General features: G+C 39.7%; 1 protein-coding gene across 8 annotated transcripts in view; it reads left to right on the top strand.

Moving 5' to 3' along the window:
* The window catches only part of MRTFB (myocardin related transcription factor B), a 220,742-nt gene that overhangs the window by 74,291 nt on the left and 128,382 nt on the right, over window positions 1-18,069 (top strand). The window contains exon 1 of one of the 8 annotated variants that reach the window (XM_090023892.1): window positions 11,561-11,627. The exons of the other annotated variants lie outside the window; for them this stretch is intronic. The gene's annotated coding sequence lies outside the window, so the exon portion shown is untranslated. Of the gene's footprint in view, window positions 1-11,560; window positions 11,628-18,069 lie in introns of those variants that run through there. 8 annotated transcript variants of the gene reach the window in all.

Raw genomic sequence — 18,069 nt, 5'->3', positions numbered from 1 at the left:
TTGTGCTGTAGAACCATGTGGAGATATAAATTAAGGCAGCATATGGCTGTCTACTCACAAACCATAACAATAGGAAGTATATTACAGTTTGATTCCCATTATCTGAGTTTTCGGTGCTAATTTGCAAACCATTTTAAGCCTCTGTATGCCAAAGGTACCTGAGAGACCATTTCTCTTGTCATCTGTTAGTGTAAGAGTTGTACCCCTGGAGATAATATTCTATTATTTTTGAGAGAGAAGTTCCTGACTGAAGTTGACTTTATAAACATGTCTGTCAAAGCACCAGTTTACTAGGTTTGAGTTCAATAAGCCATTTAAACAAGTGACTTGTATCAGGAGGGGATTGATTGCCCTTAGTGAGAGTGTAGATCCTTTATTTCTTTTTTTTGTATTTGTAAGGTTCTCTAGAGCCTCATACTGGTGCTTCGCTCGCTTGCTTGCTTGCTCACGTGTGTGTGTGTGTGTGTGTGTGTGTGTGTGTGTGTAATAGTTATATTTCTCTGTGATGATAGGTGAACAGAAATAAATATTATTATTATATTATTAAGGAACATAGATCTCAATTTAGAGCGTTTTATTAAACAAAGTTACAAAAAGCATTAAAGTTAACATGCTAAGTCTTGCCAACATAAGCTATTGCTTTTTCCAAAGATTAGTTTATTGATTTCGAATATGGAAATTGTCCTATTTGTAAAAGTTTGAATGTTTTAATAAGTCTTCAACTGCTCCACTCTATTTTTTGTATAAAAGGGACAGTAACATGAGGCTGTAAAAGTGTAACCACGTAACTTAAATTAAATTATTTGGTCTTTGCATCTTTTATTTATATGATCATGGTACTTGTGCTATAAGTTTCTAGAACTTAGATGATCTGAAAGGTCCCTTCCAGCCTCTAACAACTTATGAAAAACCTTGAAAGCAGTCGTCCAATGGGACCATTTATCCCCTCTCCTCAACCCCTGAAGAGTTCTAAAAGTATAAAGGGTGGAGTAGTTTAAGCTACCCTTCAGGGCCATCAGAGGTGCCATGAATGAAGAAGACAGGGTGTTAAACATACAGCCCATAAATGTGGCTCCTCTGGCCTGTGGGCTTCTCTGTGGCCAGACAGTACCCCTCAAGATCTGGCCCCTTGATGCTTCTTGCTGTGGGCTCCTAGAGCTGCTGTGCTGGCAGTACCTATGCAATTAATGTCACCCTACCCTTGGTTGTTGCCAATTGCTGTTTGGTATGTAAAACTATAGTTGGGGGTGTGAGCAGCAGTGCCGTTAACTTCCTCATGCTGGCCACACTGACACACACAGGCTCTGGGAGCTGCAGTGAGAAGCCCCATGGGTTAGATGTGGCCCACTAACATATTTTGAGTTTGACTCTCCCGAATTAAGACACTGGTATTGCTTTTCTTGTTGTTTCTCTTCTTAAAGAAGGTGCCCATCTGTCATGGAATCTACTGCAGTAGCAGAAGCAGATTTAGGCAGCCTCGTTGACAGCTGTGGATGGGGACGGTTTTTCAGCTCTGATTGGCTTAGGTTATTTTGAAATTAACTGATTGAATAAGTCAATAAGGACAAGTGATTGGCTAAATCAATTGTTGCAGTTGATTGGTTAAGTCAATAAGGACAAGTGCCAAGTCCTGCACATAGGGCGGAGCAGGCTGGGGACTGACTAGCTAAGCAGCAGCTCCACAGAAAAGGACCCAAGGGTTACAGTGAACAGTAGGCTGAATGTGAGCCAACAGTGTGCCCTTGTTGCTAAGAACACTAATTACACACTGGGCGGCATTAGTAGGAGTGTTGCCAGCAGATTGAGGGAAATGATTTTTCATCTCTGTTTGGTACTGGTGAGGCTACATCTGGAGTTCTTTGTCCAGTTTTGGGGCCAACACCACAGGGTGTGGGGGGCAGTGAAAATGATTAGGGGGCTGGGGCACACAACTTCTGAGAACAGGCTGAGGGACCTGGGCTTATTTAGACCAGAGAAGAGAAGACTGAGAGGGGATTTAATAACAGCCTTCAACTACCTGAAGGGTGGTTCAAAAGAGGATGGAGCTAGACTGTTCTCGGTGGTGGCAGATGACAGAACGAGGAGCAATGGTCCAATTACCAGTAAAGAATCTGATTGTATGGGGGCGATACCTTTGAGCATGGCAGGGTCACTTTTCAGTGATCTTGCACTATGAAGGGCTGGATCTATGTATATCCATGAAATTTGGTACTGCATTTCCAATACCATGATGTCTGCAAAATTCCTTTTCTGAGTGATTCTGGGCCTATTTTAGTGGCATGAGCAGGTAGGTCCAGCATAAAAATCTTCACAATATTGGAAAGGAGTAATTAATCCTGGCTTCTGATTTGATCAGTGACAGTGGTGAGGGTGGTAATAACTTCCTAGGTGTTGGCTATGCAAGCACAGCAGCTCTAGGAGATCACAGCAAGAAGCACCACGTTTACAGGAATGTGTTAACTATGTACTTCCTCTTCGACAATTTTCAGAGGCAAGCTCTCTTTCATATGTTTTCTAGAGAGGATTTTTCCAGTTCAGATGCTCCATCTGCCCCCTAAAATAAGAATAGAAGTATAGACCCAATTTTAGACTTTTGCTGTCAGAATTACTGGAAGCCAATTTAGCCAGTTCTGAAGCTGTTGTGTCCTTTCATTCTATACAGACCTCTTGCAGTTTTCTTGGTCTCTCAGCCCATGCCTAACAGCAGAAATTCAGCCATTCAGGACCAGGGTTATTGGAATAATATAATTCTGACAATCTGGGTTAAAGGAAACCTGATTAAATCAAAAGTTTTTTGAAGCTCCAAGAATACTGTTCTTAGTTTGTGGCTCTGGATCAAATTTCTAGAGAGAGAGGCAATTTTTCTGGTGTGAAAGACTTTTCCTTTTATAAAATTTAAATCTGTTGAAATTCTGCTGGAAACATTATGACAATGCACTGAACAGATTTTCTGTAAGTAGGTGGCATGCTTTTATAAGGACTGGGAGGCCCTTCCTTTAGTCCGGCTTGCTACACCGAAGGAACAGTGGATATAAGAAAGAGGAAGCTCAGCAGGAAGAGAGTAGCCAAGGGGGGGGAGGGGCGGACAACAAATAAGCTAGTTTTAGAGGGAGCTCCCCCTTGAAGGGTTATTACAGCTTACAGATGCTATCGAGAGCTACTTTAAGTGCTACCCTAAGAGTAGGGAGAGACTGTTAGAGAATTAGATGTGTAGTCAACATCAAACCACCAAATTGAAATGGTGGTTGATGTAAAAGAGGAAATTAACGTAGGCATACTGAAACGTAACAGAAAAGGCACCAACGGGCAAAGTTTATAAGAATATTGTAGTGCTTCCTGCAGCAAGGGCAGGAATTGCTCTACATAAGTGGTGCTCAATATTTTGGCTTTGTGGGCCATATGATTAATGTGGAGGCATCTGTGAGCAGGATTGGGCCTCATGCATACTGGGATCAGGCCCAAAGCCCCCATACCACCTCCACCTGGTCTCATAAACTTTCAAGTTGGCAGGGCCAGATGGAATGCACCCTAGGGTACTGAGAGAATCGGCTAAGGTAAGTTCAGAGCAATAGATTATCCTTTCTTAGAATTTGTGGAGGTCAGATGTGATCTTAGGTGTGGAAAAGGGCAAATATAGTGTTCATTTTTTAAGAAAGGGAAAAAGGGGAATCCAAGGAACTGCAGACCAGAGAGTCTAACTTCAATACCTAGAAAGATCATGGAGCAGGTCCTCAAGGAATCTATTATCAAGAACCTGGAGGAAAACAAAGTGATCAGGAGCAGCTAGCATGGATTGACCAAGAGCAATTCATGCCTGACCTACCCAATTTCCTTCTATGAAAAGACAACAGGCTCTGTGAATCAGTGGTGTCAGACCATAGTCTTGAACCTGAGGTATCTGCTTGGAAAAATTGCTTATCCATGCCTGCCACCCTATGAGTAGTCACCCAGGCTAGTTGAGGCTGAAGTTTTCAGTAGGATGCAACCCTTTGTCTACTCCCTGGCACTGGAATGGCTGGCCAGCGTCAGCTGACCCTCAATTTTTTATTTTTTTTATTTATTTTTATTTTTATTTTTTCCCCCCTGTATAAACCCCTGACTCAGAACAGGAATTGTCCAGGCAACAGGTATCAACCTATGCAGCATTGGTCAGGCCGCAGTTGGAGTACTGTGTCCAGTTTTGGGCACTGCACTTCAAGAGGGATGAGGAGAATCTGGAGAGGGTTCAGAGGAGGGCCACTCATATGATTAGTGGCCTCCATGCAAGACCCTACGAGGGGAGGTTGAGGGATTTGGATCTCTGCAGCCTTCACAAGAGACAGCTGAGGGGTTACCTTGTAACTGCCTGTAAGTTTATCAAGGGAGGACAACAGAGAATTGGAGATACACTATTTACCAGGGCACCCCTAGGAGTAACTAGATATAATGGGTACAAACTAGTGGAGAGTAAATTCAGGTTAGACATTAGGAAGAAATTTTTCACAGTATGGGTGGCCAGAATCTGGAATGGGCTGCTGGGTGGGGTGGTACTCTCACTTAACTTAGAGGTCTTCGAGAGGAGGCTAGATAGACACCTGGCTGGGGTCATATGACCTCAGTGCTCTTTCCTACCTGGAGCAGGGGGTCAGACCTGATGATCCTTTGTGGTCCCTTCTCACTCTACAGTCTATGAATCTGACCGTAAACTGCTTTGCTGTTCCCTCTGACTTGCTCCTCAGCTCCTGTCTCTGTGAGATCTCCTGGTTTCTTGACTTGGCTTGTTCCTCAGCTCTGCTCTCTGTGTGATCTTCTGACTTTTGAGTCGGCTGCCCCAGTTAATTCCCATTTTTAAGCCCTGGGACACTGATCCCCTGGATGAGCCACCTACAGTTCTATCCTGCTTCCTGCCCTGGTCCCAGGTCCCATTTACAGCCCTGGCTGGGCAGTGCTCCCAGCCTCTGCCCCATACTCCTTCCCCTCCACAGACTTGCCTGCAGGGTGCTGCTCTCCATGCTACCTGGCTGCATTCCTGTAAATTTGTTATCGTATTGGTCTCGGCTGATATGGCTGGTTAATAATCAACTATCAGTATCATTCAAGAAAACCTTTATCAGTGCACCCCTATCCAGTTCTTCTTCATTGAGGCTATGTGGCTGTCATTAGGGACCACCTCTGTTCACTGAAGGGAGGGCCTGGTACATCACAGGGAATGTACTGTTGTACATCCTTCACTTCCCAGTCTACATCAGTGAGCCAGTTCAGCAGAGTGCACCAACTCTAATTCTGCTGACCAAACTGGCCCACTTTTTATCACTGTCTGGAGGTGAGCAGTTTTCTGTAGTGTTCAGCAATTTGCAGCTGCTGCAATACAGATATGTTTATGGTGATGTGTAAAGCTCCTCATACTGGGTCATACAGCTATTTGCCAACCATTAATAGTGTTTCTTCTCAGTATTGCCCATTTTTAGTTGACTTTTTTTGTAGAACTGTCTGTGTGTTTTATATCTTTGCTGGTGTTCATGTCACTTTTTATCAACTAGGATACAGCATTTTATCATTTTAACAAAGCAGTTTAACTAATTTTACATTTCAGATTGTAATGAGTTTTAATTTCAGAGTTCACATAGCTATTACAACTATTATTTTGCATAATATGAGAAATATTGTATTTATGTGAAAGAACTAATGCATTTTGCAGAAAAAAATAAAACGGTTTCAGAAATTACAAAGAAAACCACAGACAGCTTTGAGTTGTCTTGCTCTGTGGCACTGATTCAGTCATCTCTGGAAAAAAATGTGACAGCATAGCACTATTGGATGGGGAGTAGGAAGGCTTCTGAACTTCTTTAAATTGGCTTTTTCATGGAAGGGCTCAAACCTAGCTGTTCTGATCCATGGGGGACTAAGGAGTAAGGATTAAGAGACTTGAAGTTTAAGAAAATAAATATACTTATAAAAGATGCTGTCAGCTTAATATTCATGAGCATGGTCAATCAGAAAAGCTGCATTTAGAAAATAAGTTTTGTCTAAACTCGGTTTAAGGGAGCAGTTTATTTTGTGCAGGAAGACCCATTTAAAAGTCAGTCTTGCATATAAGATAATAGACAGTAGGACTGGAAGGTAACTCAAGGTCATCTAGTCTAACCCCCTGTTCAAAGCAAGACCATCCTTGACTAAACCATCTCAGTCAAGTGTCTGATTAATCTGCTTTTGAAAATTTCCAAGGATGGAGATTCCACAACATCTCTAGGATCTGGGACGGTGTGTTGATTAACTTCTGGAGCTGTCTGTGTCTGTTATGTTGAACTCAGTGTTCAGCTGTGCTAAAACTTGATCCAAAGAATGATTTTTTTTCCTGTGTTATTTGCATACTTTTATACTCATTTTAAATAAATGCAGTTTAAAGACTTTAGAAAATATTGCCAACCCTAATTATTTAACGTGTTACAGTATTTCTGATTTTCTTTGTGCTAGATGTAGAAAGCATCTTTGTTTTACAGTTAAAAAATATTAAAAATTCTTAGCCATTTAACAAAGATGTGCTAATAGTTTTGGAAGCTCTCGTAATGAAGAATAATGTAGACACTTCTTTAAATAAGATCATCAAATAAAAATGTAAGCCTAATCTGCTAATTTATAATGGATAATCTCTTTATGACTCAAACTTTTGGATATATGCTTCCATTTATAATTCATAGATCATTACAGAAGCTGATATCTGGAGTGGCTATAAACTGGCTGGGCAATGGTTTAAAACTATCCCAAGTATTTCTGAAGAGTTAATAGAATCTTAGAATTGAGGAAGTATACACCCAAAGATGGAGGGAGATTTAGCATGTATATACACATGGTAAAGTCTGCCAAAGAGTATTTGGAGAAAAATTTAGAAGGTACAGTTAGATGATTATATGCCAGGGTGTATATTTTAAAGGCATGTGCTTTGAAAATACGTTGTTCTCTGTGACTTCGGAGACTTCTTAAGATGTTGCTGATTTTAAATGGATGAATGGTACGCTGTCGCGCTTACCATCCTATTGGATAACATTAGAACATGCAGGTGAATGAGGACCCATGCATACAAGCATGGATTTAAGCAGCAAGTCACAATTTTATCAACCTAACACTGGACAAGTGTGCAATATATCCATTTTCCTTCCTCAGCTTAACTCTTAAGACTCTTTTTTAATCCTCTCACCCTCGTATACAAGAGGGTGAGGAGTATGTGGGGGCGAGGGGGAAGAGCATTCTGTGAAAATTTAGTGTTTCCTCAGCTGCAGAAAGGTTCATCACTAAAATCTGGATTTCTTAGCTGTGGGAACTGACCCTTTTAGCTTTTATTTGCATTGGACGTCTACTGCAAATGGCAAGGAACTAAAATTCTTTATATTCAGTTTTCACTTCTTTCTTCTGTTTGATCTGTCTTTGTAATTCTATGCAGTTGGGCCACTTACTGTTTGGCTCAAAGGCAATTATTTTCTCAGGCAATCGGTAATACCTGTAGCATCATAAAATATAGCTCTGACTTTTGGGCTACAAGGAAGGCATGTTGGGTAGTTAAAAAGGAAAAGGTTTGGATAGCTGCAGAAGCATGGGATGGATACAAAGCCAGTTAGCTTCCCCAAGATTGAGGCAAAAAGCCCATGAGAATACAGGCAGCTCTTGGACTTATGACATAATTGGTTCCCGAAAACTGTGTCTTAAGTCAAAATGTTGTAACTCAGAATCATTTTTCCCATAGGGAACAATGTTATAAATGGGGATTGGTTCCTGAACCAAGGCCCAATACCCTATTTTCACCCAAAATAACCCAGGATTTTGTACTCAAAAATCAATTTATAAATGAATAATATAGTTACATTAATGTATTTATATTATAAATAGCAATCATATTGATTTGGAAGGACTTCTTTGAGGTGACTTTGCTGGACTTCTTGAAGGGTTTTTGGCTGGAGTCTTCTCGGGAGTCTCGGCAGCAGGTTTTCTGGAGTCTTGTCTGCTTTCTTAAAGGAAGTGTCCAAGCAAGTTTGGACAGAGATTCTCCAGGGACATGGGCGATGCAACGAATTTGTTTGCTGGTGTGGTGTTGCGTCAGATCAAGTGTTGTAGTCAAAACTGATGTCAGAAAGTTGAAACAGGGTGTTGATTTATAAATATAAGTGCAAAACGTAGTAACTTAAAACTTTGTAAGTCGAGGACTACCTGTTACAGGGCTGAGCCCTTCCATCCCTAGGTATGTGCTTTCCTCCCCTGCCTTTTTTTCTTTTTTGGTTTTCTAGTTCACCATTGGTCAGTATCTCCACCTAGTGGGACCAGAATGAATTTTGGAGATTGAGTATGTTATAATAGATATTGGAGGGGAAAGAATCTTAATTTAGAACAGGTGTGTCAAGCATGCATGGAGATGCATCATCCAGCTAAAGGAGCTTCTCATGGGCTGGACCACCCACCTCTGTGGACCAGATTTGGTCTGTTTGGTCTGTGGAGCTTATTGCTACAGCTGCCAGAGCCCCTACAGCAGTGGTGTTCATTGTCACCATTGCCAGAGCTGCTATTTCAGCATTGATCTGAAACTTGCGGATTTAATACTGCTCGCTTTCCCCTGTTCTTCCCTCCCCAAAGTCCTCTTCATGCCGTACCTGCTGCTGAAGTCAGGATTTTTAATTGTTCCTTGGTTTAACTAAATTCTGCAGTAAATTTGGGGCTAGAACCCAATATTCTGAACTTCAAATCTAATGGTTTAAACACTAGCTAGTAGGGGTGTGCGAAGTGGGCTCTGTTCGATTTGGATTCAACCCAAATCAAGGACAGTGATTTGATTAGTTGGTTCAGATCACTGTCCCTGATTTGATTCGGCTAAATCTGAATATGAAGATTTGATGCTGATTCAGAGAATCAGTGTTTCAGACGTAGACAAAGATTTAAATATTTTTTTCTGCATGCCTTGAGATACTAGTTCGGCTTATGAACACTGTGATGCTGGGGTGAATGGAGCGTCCCACAGGAGCGCAGGGGGGTGGGCCCTCCATGAGCTCAACGGCAAACCCAGAATTGGACCGGAAGTACTTCCAGTCCACTTCCGGGTCCACCATGGAGCACGCTGGGGGTTTTTCCCATGCCCCCCGTGGCTCAGTGATTAGCCCCAGGTGCCCCCTCGCCCCCCACCCAGGAGGTACCAGTTGCCAAGCTGGGGGAATGCAGGGGGGCCCCCCAACGCACTCCCTAGCTGGACCAGAAGTGCTTCTGGTCCACTTCTGGGTCTGCTGCCAAGCGCGCGGGGGACTCCCCACGCTCCTGTGGTACACTCCATCTGCCCCAGCGTCGCAGCATTCACGTGCTGCCTGCTATCTAGAGGTATGTAGAAAAACATTTAAAGTTGTGTCTATGTCTGAATCCTTCCAAATCTCACCTAATCAATTTGGAAGGTTCCGATTCAATTCGGAAAGATTAAAGGGGCCTCTGATTCGATTGGGATTTGGAAATTCAGCCACCAAATTGCGCCAAATCTCTGCCGAATCAAATCAAGGACCGAAGCTTCACACAGCCCTGCTAGCTATGCTACCTTACATGTTGGTTAACATATTTATACAATGATAGTTACGGTGGATTGGATTGATAGTGAGTGTTAATTGACAATAACTCCACTGAAGTCAGTGAAAGCAAGCAAGTATACAGTGACCAGTGATTTTGACACCTGAGAGTTTTGTTTTTTTTTCTTTTATCCTGCCCTCTGAGCAGGTTTTCTTCTCAAATAAAACACTAAAGCAACTTCCAGGCTCAATTGTTTTTATATTTTAAAAAGTGTATCAGAAATGCAAAATATGCACATTTTTCCTTTAGAGTTTTATCTAGAAAAGGTGTTTTTTTCTTCTAAGGATAAAATGATCATGTTTTAAAATAAGTACTTTTGTTCAGCATTTAAGAATGATAGCAACCACCTACAAGCTGTGAGAACACTTATGTAAGCTTGCTGTACAGTATGTCAGTTGTTCTTTGTCAGTACTATGGCACTGGCTGTGCATTTGTCAGGCAAATTAAAGCCAAATTTTACATGTTACCTATGGTGGATATCCAGAATGGATAAACTAGAACATACTTTTTAGACATAAAAGCAGAAACATGCACAGTGCAGGTGCTGCTCTTCTTCATTTTAGTGCTCTTCTCAGTTTAATTGGTTGTGTGATAAGATAGGGAATTTCAGAGTAACTTATCAGATAGCTAAGAGTCGACCAGTTAATTATTTTAAGTTCTACTTCTAAATATTTAATGAACAGAAACGTTGTAAATTCTGTATGGAACAGGCTTTTAGGAAGCTTAGTAAATTTGCAGATATTTTTTCTGTGGTTGGATGGGGACAAATTTATAATATGCAACATTAAATAAATGTCATGTAACAAAAAACCAACAATATATAATTCTTGCAATATTGTAAGACTTGCACAACTGCATGACTATTTAAAAAAAATGGTTCCCACAGTAAAATATTTCTATACTGAATAGGAAACAGTTATGGGATATTAATATATTTTTATATTTAAGCAGATGAAAGTCAGCAGTTGCACAGCTAATGGTTACCATATGTGTATGCAGATGGTAAATACCAAATAATTCTTCACAGTGCAAGGGATTTCAAATAAAGGAAAAGGGGGAAATGATATGCTACCTCTTATTTAAAAAACACAATATTTTGACACACTAGAACTTTTTCAAGATTTGTGTATAATTAAAAAAATGTATCATTACGTATTTGAACCTTTAGATGACTAGATACCATTTTGTATCTATTAGCCATGTTTTCAGATATAGTACACAAAGTTTTTTTTTCCCCTTAGGATTGTAATTCTAAAGGCCTGGAATAATTTGTCTATATTGGTTTCAAGCTTCAGTACATGTCAAAAATGTTAATGAACATTTAAAATTACTTTTGGTGGTGGTGGTTATTTTTGAGGCATGTGTCAACATACTCAGTTTGGTCTGTTTAATAAGGCACATGAAAATTACTTTAAATCTGTAAGCATCTTCTAACTATGTTATTGAAAACTGAGAATGAAGACGAGCAAATTAAGAAGCCTTTTAAAAGTGTAAGGTCTAAAATCAAGCTGATATTTCTTTTCTGCTGTATGTTTTGTTTGTTTCCAGCCCCCCTTACTTCCCCCCCCACTTAGGTTGGGAGGAAAGTAGGGCTGGAAGGATACACTTTTGAACCATATACAAACCTTGAAACACTGTAAAAGCTCTAGTGTGCCAAAATATTGGGGGGGGGGTTGTTTTGTTTGTTTGCTTTTTAATGAGTACCACATTGCTTTTTCTTTTTTGAAATCTCTTGTAGACTGATTTACTATCTGCATGCACATAAGGTCATTAAGTCCAGCCTCTTGCTCAAGGCAGGATCATCCCTGACTAAACCATCCTAACCAACTGCCTGTCCATCCTGCTCTTGAAAATTTCCAAGGATGGAGATTCCACAGTTTCTCTAGATAGCCTTTTCCAATGTTTGATGACCCTCATATTCAGAAAGTTTTTCCTAATCTCCAACTTAAATTTCCTCTGCAGCAGTTTGAGGCCACTGCTCCTAGTTCTGCCCTCTCAGCCACAAAGAAAAGTCCATCTACAGGGTGCTGTGGGGTGCCGCACAATGTTAGCACTGTTAGGTATGTACACATGATTCACAAGATAAACCTTGAGATTTCAAATAGAAATCCATAGTTGTAGTCTTTCCAAGTCCTCTGCAGCAGAAAAAGCTGCTTTATTATTTTTCTGTAAAGAAAAAAGGAATGCAAACTAAGAGCTGGCTTTTGCAAGGGATGCCTCAAGCCTGTCAAGGACTGCCTCGAGTATAAAAAGGGTGAAAACTGCTTGTCTATCTCCATCCTGTCTATAATTACCCTTCAGGTGATTTAGACTTATCAAATCCCTGCTTTAATCTTCTTTTCTCCAGGCTAAATAATCCTAATTCTTTCAGCTTTTCCTCATATGTCCAGTTTCCTAGGCCTCTAATCACGGACGTTTTCCATTAGACTGTTTCTAGTCTGTTCACATCTTTCTTGAGGTGTGGGGCCCAAAACTGGATACAGTACTGCGCTTGGGGCCTCACCAGTACAGAACAGAGCAGAAGAATCACTTTCCTAGATTTGCAGGACTCTCCTGTTAATACAATCCAGTATGTGGTTCTATTTTTTTTGCCACAAGAGCACACCGTTAGCTTACATTCAGCTTTTGGTTTGTAACCTCCAGGTACTTCTCTGTCATTGTGCAGCCTAGCCAGCCATTCTTCCGTCTGTATTTAGGCATACAATTATTTCATCCTAAATGTACTTTGCACTTGTCCTTGTTGAATCTCATGTGATTTTTTGTGGGCTATTTCTTCAGTTTGAAATCATTCTGGATCCTAGCTCTACCCCCTGACCCTCCCCGAGTATCTATAACTCCATCCAAATTGGTGTCACTACAGATTTGCTAAGCATGCACTCAGTCCCATTGTCCAGATCATTAAAGAGGATGTTAAACAACACTGGACCAGGACAGACCCCTGACAAAGTCCATTTGATACCGCTTCCCAATTAGACATTGAGCCATTGATGATTACTCATTGGTCACAATTATGTACTTTCTTCTAGTCTGTATTTCCTTAGTTAATAAGAATGTCATGAGAGAGTGTCAAAAGCCTTACTGAAGTGAAGGTACATCACATCCACTGCTCTCTCCCTATCTGCAGAGCCTGTCACTTTATAGAAGAAATCAGGTTGGTCGGGTATGATTTACTCTTGGTGAATCCATGGTAGCTGTTCCTGAACACTTTGTTCTTCTCTAAGTGCTTCCCAGTAGATTTCCTTGAGGCCTGTTTTCATGATCTTTCTAGGTATCAATGTCAGACTGCCTGGTTTATAATACCCCAGATCCTCTTTTCCTTTTCTTCAAGAAAGGATCCTCATTCATCCCTTTCTATATTCACCCACTTCCATCAAAAAAATGGAGGTTCAATACACATCTGTATTGGCTTTTGAGCATACAGTGATAAGTAGTTTGTTGTTGCTTGCATTCATGTTGTTTACTTGGTATCCAAACAGTTTAACTATTAACATTAGAGACATTTCATAATGAAATGTAGCTTAAGAAAATGAAAAGATGGAAAGATGTACTTAAGAACTGAAAATCTGTTTTTTGGTGAAGTAGTTTATCTTGTATAGTAAGATAGTATGATAGGAAGCATCCTTTATAGCCCATAGAAATTAAAATCTCATGCTGTAACACAAGTAGTTCATCTTATAGGATACAATACCAGTAGAAGAAACTGGTTTTCATATAAGTACTTCATTTTTCTTAAATGTTCTATTATTTTTTTTGTAAAGCTGTATCTTAAAACCAGATTTTCTTAAAAGCTTAAATTTATTTTATCAATAATGTATAAACGCTGTCAACAGGCAATTAGCAAAATCTTATACTTAGGAAAGCCTGATAGGCAAACATGCTAATTTTGGAAGTTACACTCCTCAGAATCTTGAACAGTTTAAAATAATTCAGCTGCTATAACGGGCTTCTGTGTCCATCTGTCTGAGGTTTTAAATGCATTTAAACTGTTCTGAGTGTTTATGTGTGTCCATGCCCTAAAGAAGCAAAGTCAAAGTCACTCTTCAACAGCTGCAGGTTTCTTGCAAGTGTCTTGGATTTCAGTTTTGCTAATTTGAATTCAAATTTTCAGGTGTTATTTACTAGTCGATGGCATTGCTTTTGTTGTGCTATGGAAAATAACTCTTAGTCTGTCCCTATACCTTTCTTTGGCAGTGTGATAAAACAAAAATGTACTTTGTCTGTTAAACTTGCATCCTTATCTATTAAATTTGAGAGTGATGGTCTTTCTCTAATACAGCTGAGTGTAACAAAGAGAAAAGTTTGAGCACTCAGTTCCTTGGGACTGAGATGATAACGTGTCAGAAAGGATAAAGTACTAATGCTTCTTTTTATGCTATGTCTATATTACAGTCCACAGATGTGATTGCATCATGTGTAGATGATGTATCCAAGCTAGTTTTAAACTCTCTATCACTAGTGCTGCTAACAGTGTATCTGCAGCAGCATAGCCTTCGTGGGCTATCAAATGCCCCCTGGAACCCTAAGTAAATTCTTGAGCATTGTGCTGCAGTAGATACACAGCTGTACGTGATCTAGCTAGTTGAAACTGTCTTGTGTATCTCCATAAGCTGTAGTTGCATCTTTAGACTGCAATGTAGACAAGTGCTTCAAGAATTCATTCACAGGGATTGCACTTTGGGCACACAATGCTCCCCAAAAATGTGAGATTAGAGTTATTTGGCCAATCAGTGTCTGCTTATCTATACGTATGTCTTAGATGTCTGTGCCTCCTTCCTTTTCAAGGGAAAGAAGTGAAAGTAAGCCCGTGGTATCTTCTTTTGTGATTTGTAACAAGAACTTTGTGGAGTAGTAGTTTTGTGGTGCTTGGCCTTTGGAGGGTTTCAGCTGATACTGGTCTGGTGATGACAAAGAAGAGAGAAATCTTCTGGTTAATTTTTTTTTCTGTGTTTTTAGTGTTCTCTTTGCTCTGGTCACTACCAAGTATTCTTGCCATATTACAACTATAGCAACAACTTAACTCTCAGCTCCTAATACTAAGTACAGTTTTTCTGTTACATAATCTGTGCATTTCGTTAAACAAACTGTCTTTGTGAAAGAACATCTTTGGGGAAGAAAACAGAAAAGAGACCTAAGTTGAATTGCACAGCTGCTATATATAAAATGGAATTCGGGTTAAAAAAAATATCAGGCAGCAGTTAAGGCCCATTTTCTCATACTTCCAATACCAAAATTATAAGTAAACATTTTATTAATTTAATTTGCTTTTCAGTGCTTCTGTAACACATTGAATATTTGTCTATTTTGAAGCAATAATCCATAAGGGGGGGAAGAGAGAGTTTGGGTACCACATAGTAAGCACTAAATCCTTCAGATAGGAGGCATTCCTGCTGACTTCAGGAAGGTTACTTGCATGAATAAATCAAATGTGATACTTGTTTCTGACTTCGAAAAATGGTTGCTAGGCATAACTTATAGCCAATAAATTGCCAATGAACTGTCATGAATATAATGGGGTTTTCAGCTAGATTTTCATGTGAATTCTGCTCTGAAAAGACTTGATTAGTTAATAATGTACTTAATTTGAATGGATGTGTGGGAGTATGAGAAAAGTATAATGTCGGGAAATAGTATTAGAGCATTGCAAGTTATGCTTCCTAAAAGCGATGAACAAATTAAAAACTGCGTAATGTTATAAGTTAGTATACTTCAATCAAAATGAGTTTTGTGCACAGATTTTTTTTTCCTATTTGTACATCTAAATGGCAATTTATTTAGCCACCACCCAACCATTTCTAGCCATTGACTCCCATGTAAGCCCACACACACAAAATGAACATGTATAGCAGGGCTATGCAGTAGCTAGGCACATACATGCTGAGGAGGAAGGTATGTGTAAGGGAGGGAGGGGGTGAAGGAAGAAGACTGTATCCAAAGAAGTAATTACAGCCATCAGAATGATTGCATCCATCCTTTCTGACTATCAAAAGAAACAGAAAACATGAATTCATTATTAAACAATATACTCCCAAACTTCAGTTCTCTGAATTTAGTAATTGTAGGATAAAATAAAGGAGGAGGTGGCCCTACGACATTTCAGGTCCCCAACCCACTGGCTAGGGCGCTTCCTAGAAACCAGGAGGCCCATGTTCTGTGCTGCCCTCGCTGTGTCTGTCTGACTTCCCACTTTATTGGTCTCGCCAACATGCTGCAGGTAAGACATTGCCTAGCCTCCATCTCTGGTACTACTTTTAAGGCTGGCGCCATGGGCAGCCAAGAGAAAGAGATATAGGGGATCAAGAGAAGGGGAACAAGTCAGAGGGTGTGTGGTTCAGTGAGATTGTTGCTGGCCTATAACAGAACAGCGTCTGGATCCTGTCCATGTCTCTTGTTTCCAGGTCTCTTGCCTAAAAGGCAGAAACCTCTTAGTTGCAGTAGCCTCTGTTTTGTCCTATAACTATTAAATACAAAGGGCAGAGGCTCAGTAATATATTTTAAAATAATTTATGTTTTCTGTTTCCTGTCATAGTCAGAAAGGATGGGTGCAATTATTCTGGTGCCTGGAATTATTACTTCTTTGAAAAGCAAAATTTTCATTGGATGTAAGAAATCTATCCCAACAAACTAAGGTCGCAGTTTCAAGTTTTCCCAGACTCTTGCTTTCTTTTGACTATTTTAGTTTGTTCTGGGAACCTGTAATAAGGAGTTCAACAAAATAATTTTTAAAATCTGTAACCAAAAGGCATGGTAGACTTTCTAACTTCAAGTACCGTCTACTGAGGAAGGTCCTTGATTTCAGAAGCCCTATAAGAAAGTGTAGACGCTGTTACATTAGTGATTTGAAAATGCGTATGTTTTCTTTCTGATTTTAGCCATCTTGCTTGTCCTTTTGCCTCAGCCTTATTAAGTATAAATCAGTTATAAGTCTGATTTCAAGCTATCTACTGAACATTAAAGTGATTTGTAGCAGTCAGACATAACTGAAATTAGGAATGTTCTTATCAGAAATCATATGTGTAAATCGGAATGTAGATGACCTCCAAGGAGATGTAGTGTATTTTATGATTAAATTAACATTTTTTTTCAAAGTTCATTATTCAGTTAAACAAACTTTTCATGTTGTATGAGATCTAGCAAATTCTAGTTTCCTCACTGCGGAAAAAGTATAACTGTCTTTTGTCATCTATTTCTTATGTGGTGAGTAGAAGTAAATTAAGATTTGAATATATATTACAAAATTAGCTTCTTACGTCTAAGGTTTTTTGAATTTTTCTGTTCGTAGAAAATTATAGTAGTAATGGATTGGTCATGAGTGAATGATAGTCATGGGTGAATTGGGATAAAGTAAAATAAAAAGAATCGTTTTGACTCTTGATTTACTATTTCCTGAAGTTATCCCAGATTTCACCAGAATCCACAATATAGCAGCAATCTTTCTGTGGTTTGTCCAAGACTATGGAAATAGGTTTTAGCATATTCAGCATATCTTCTACATTTCTCTGTAGTCCAGTGTTAACTCCTCTAGCTGCGATACTTCCATCAAATTTTGTCACCATTTTCTTCAAAGATGGTTATCAGAATCAGCCAGTTCTTAATAAATAAATTGAATTCCATTGTACATCTTGGGAAGGTAGTTTGGATCCCCTCGCTCTCTTTAGTGAAGCTGAAGCAAATTGATTTTACAGAAGTATTTTGTAATTTCAGCATTTTCCTTTATTCCTGGGGTACTTAAATTATTAGCTAGATCAAGCGAGCACTGCACCCATATGTCATAAGTTTCAGGTTTGCTTCATTATCTTCCGAGTTCCTGCTCATCTTTGCAACATTATAGAAGTATCTGTGACAAGGCTATGCAAGTGACACTTGAATTTTTGCTCACAAGATGTTACAGATTTTACTGCTGCTGCTTTTAAATATACTGCAGTAGGCATTTTTCTGTGTCAGTTATTTTTTTCTGAGATAATACAATCCTGTCTTCTGTTGTCACACAAACGCGTATTGTTGCACTGTTTCATCTTTTTCTCAGGAATTTCTTGAAAATATTCCCGAATAGGGTCTTTTTGGTGACCTGCAGCCATAACACTTTTTTTTCCTTCAGTTCCCAGGTGTTGAAATCCAAACTAGTCTACACTCCACAGAATATTATTCTTTTTCCTACATTGTCCGAGCTCAGAGTTGGTCCCTTGTTGCACACACCGCTCCTTACTCTGCTCCCTCTCCTTCTTACACACAAGACATTAACAACTCAAGATTCCCTTCTATCTGTGACATAAGCCACCACACCTTTCCCTTTCCCCTGCCCCACAAAACCAAACCAAACCTTTTCCCCCTAACAGTTTGATTTCTGTTGTTGTAACCCCCTTGCCTTGTGTGGTACAGTATTTTAGCTTATAAAAGTGGACAGAGCCCTTGAAAAGTTAACATTCACTTAATATGCAAAGGGCCCAAGGAAGACGGTTTAACTGAAATATACAGAACCATTCAGAAGCAAGGGGTTCATAGTTA

The sequence above is a fragment of the Crocodylus siamensis genome, chromosome 12 (genome assembly GCF_052110815.1).
Source record: "Crocodylus siamensis isolate JL-2025a chromosome 12, ASM5211081v1, whole genome shotgun sequence".
NCBI lineage: Eukaryota > Metazoa > Chordata > Crocodylia > Crocodylidae > Crocodylus > Crocodylus siamensis.
The sequence above is the reverse complement of the archived record's forward strand: the minus strand, read 5'-3'. Positions and strand labels throughout refer to the sequence as shown.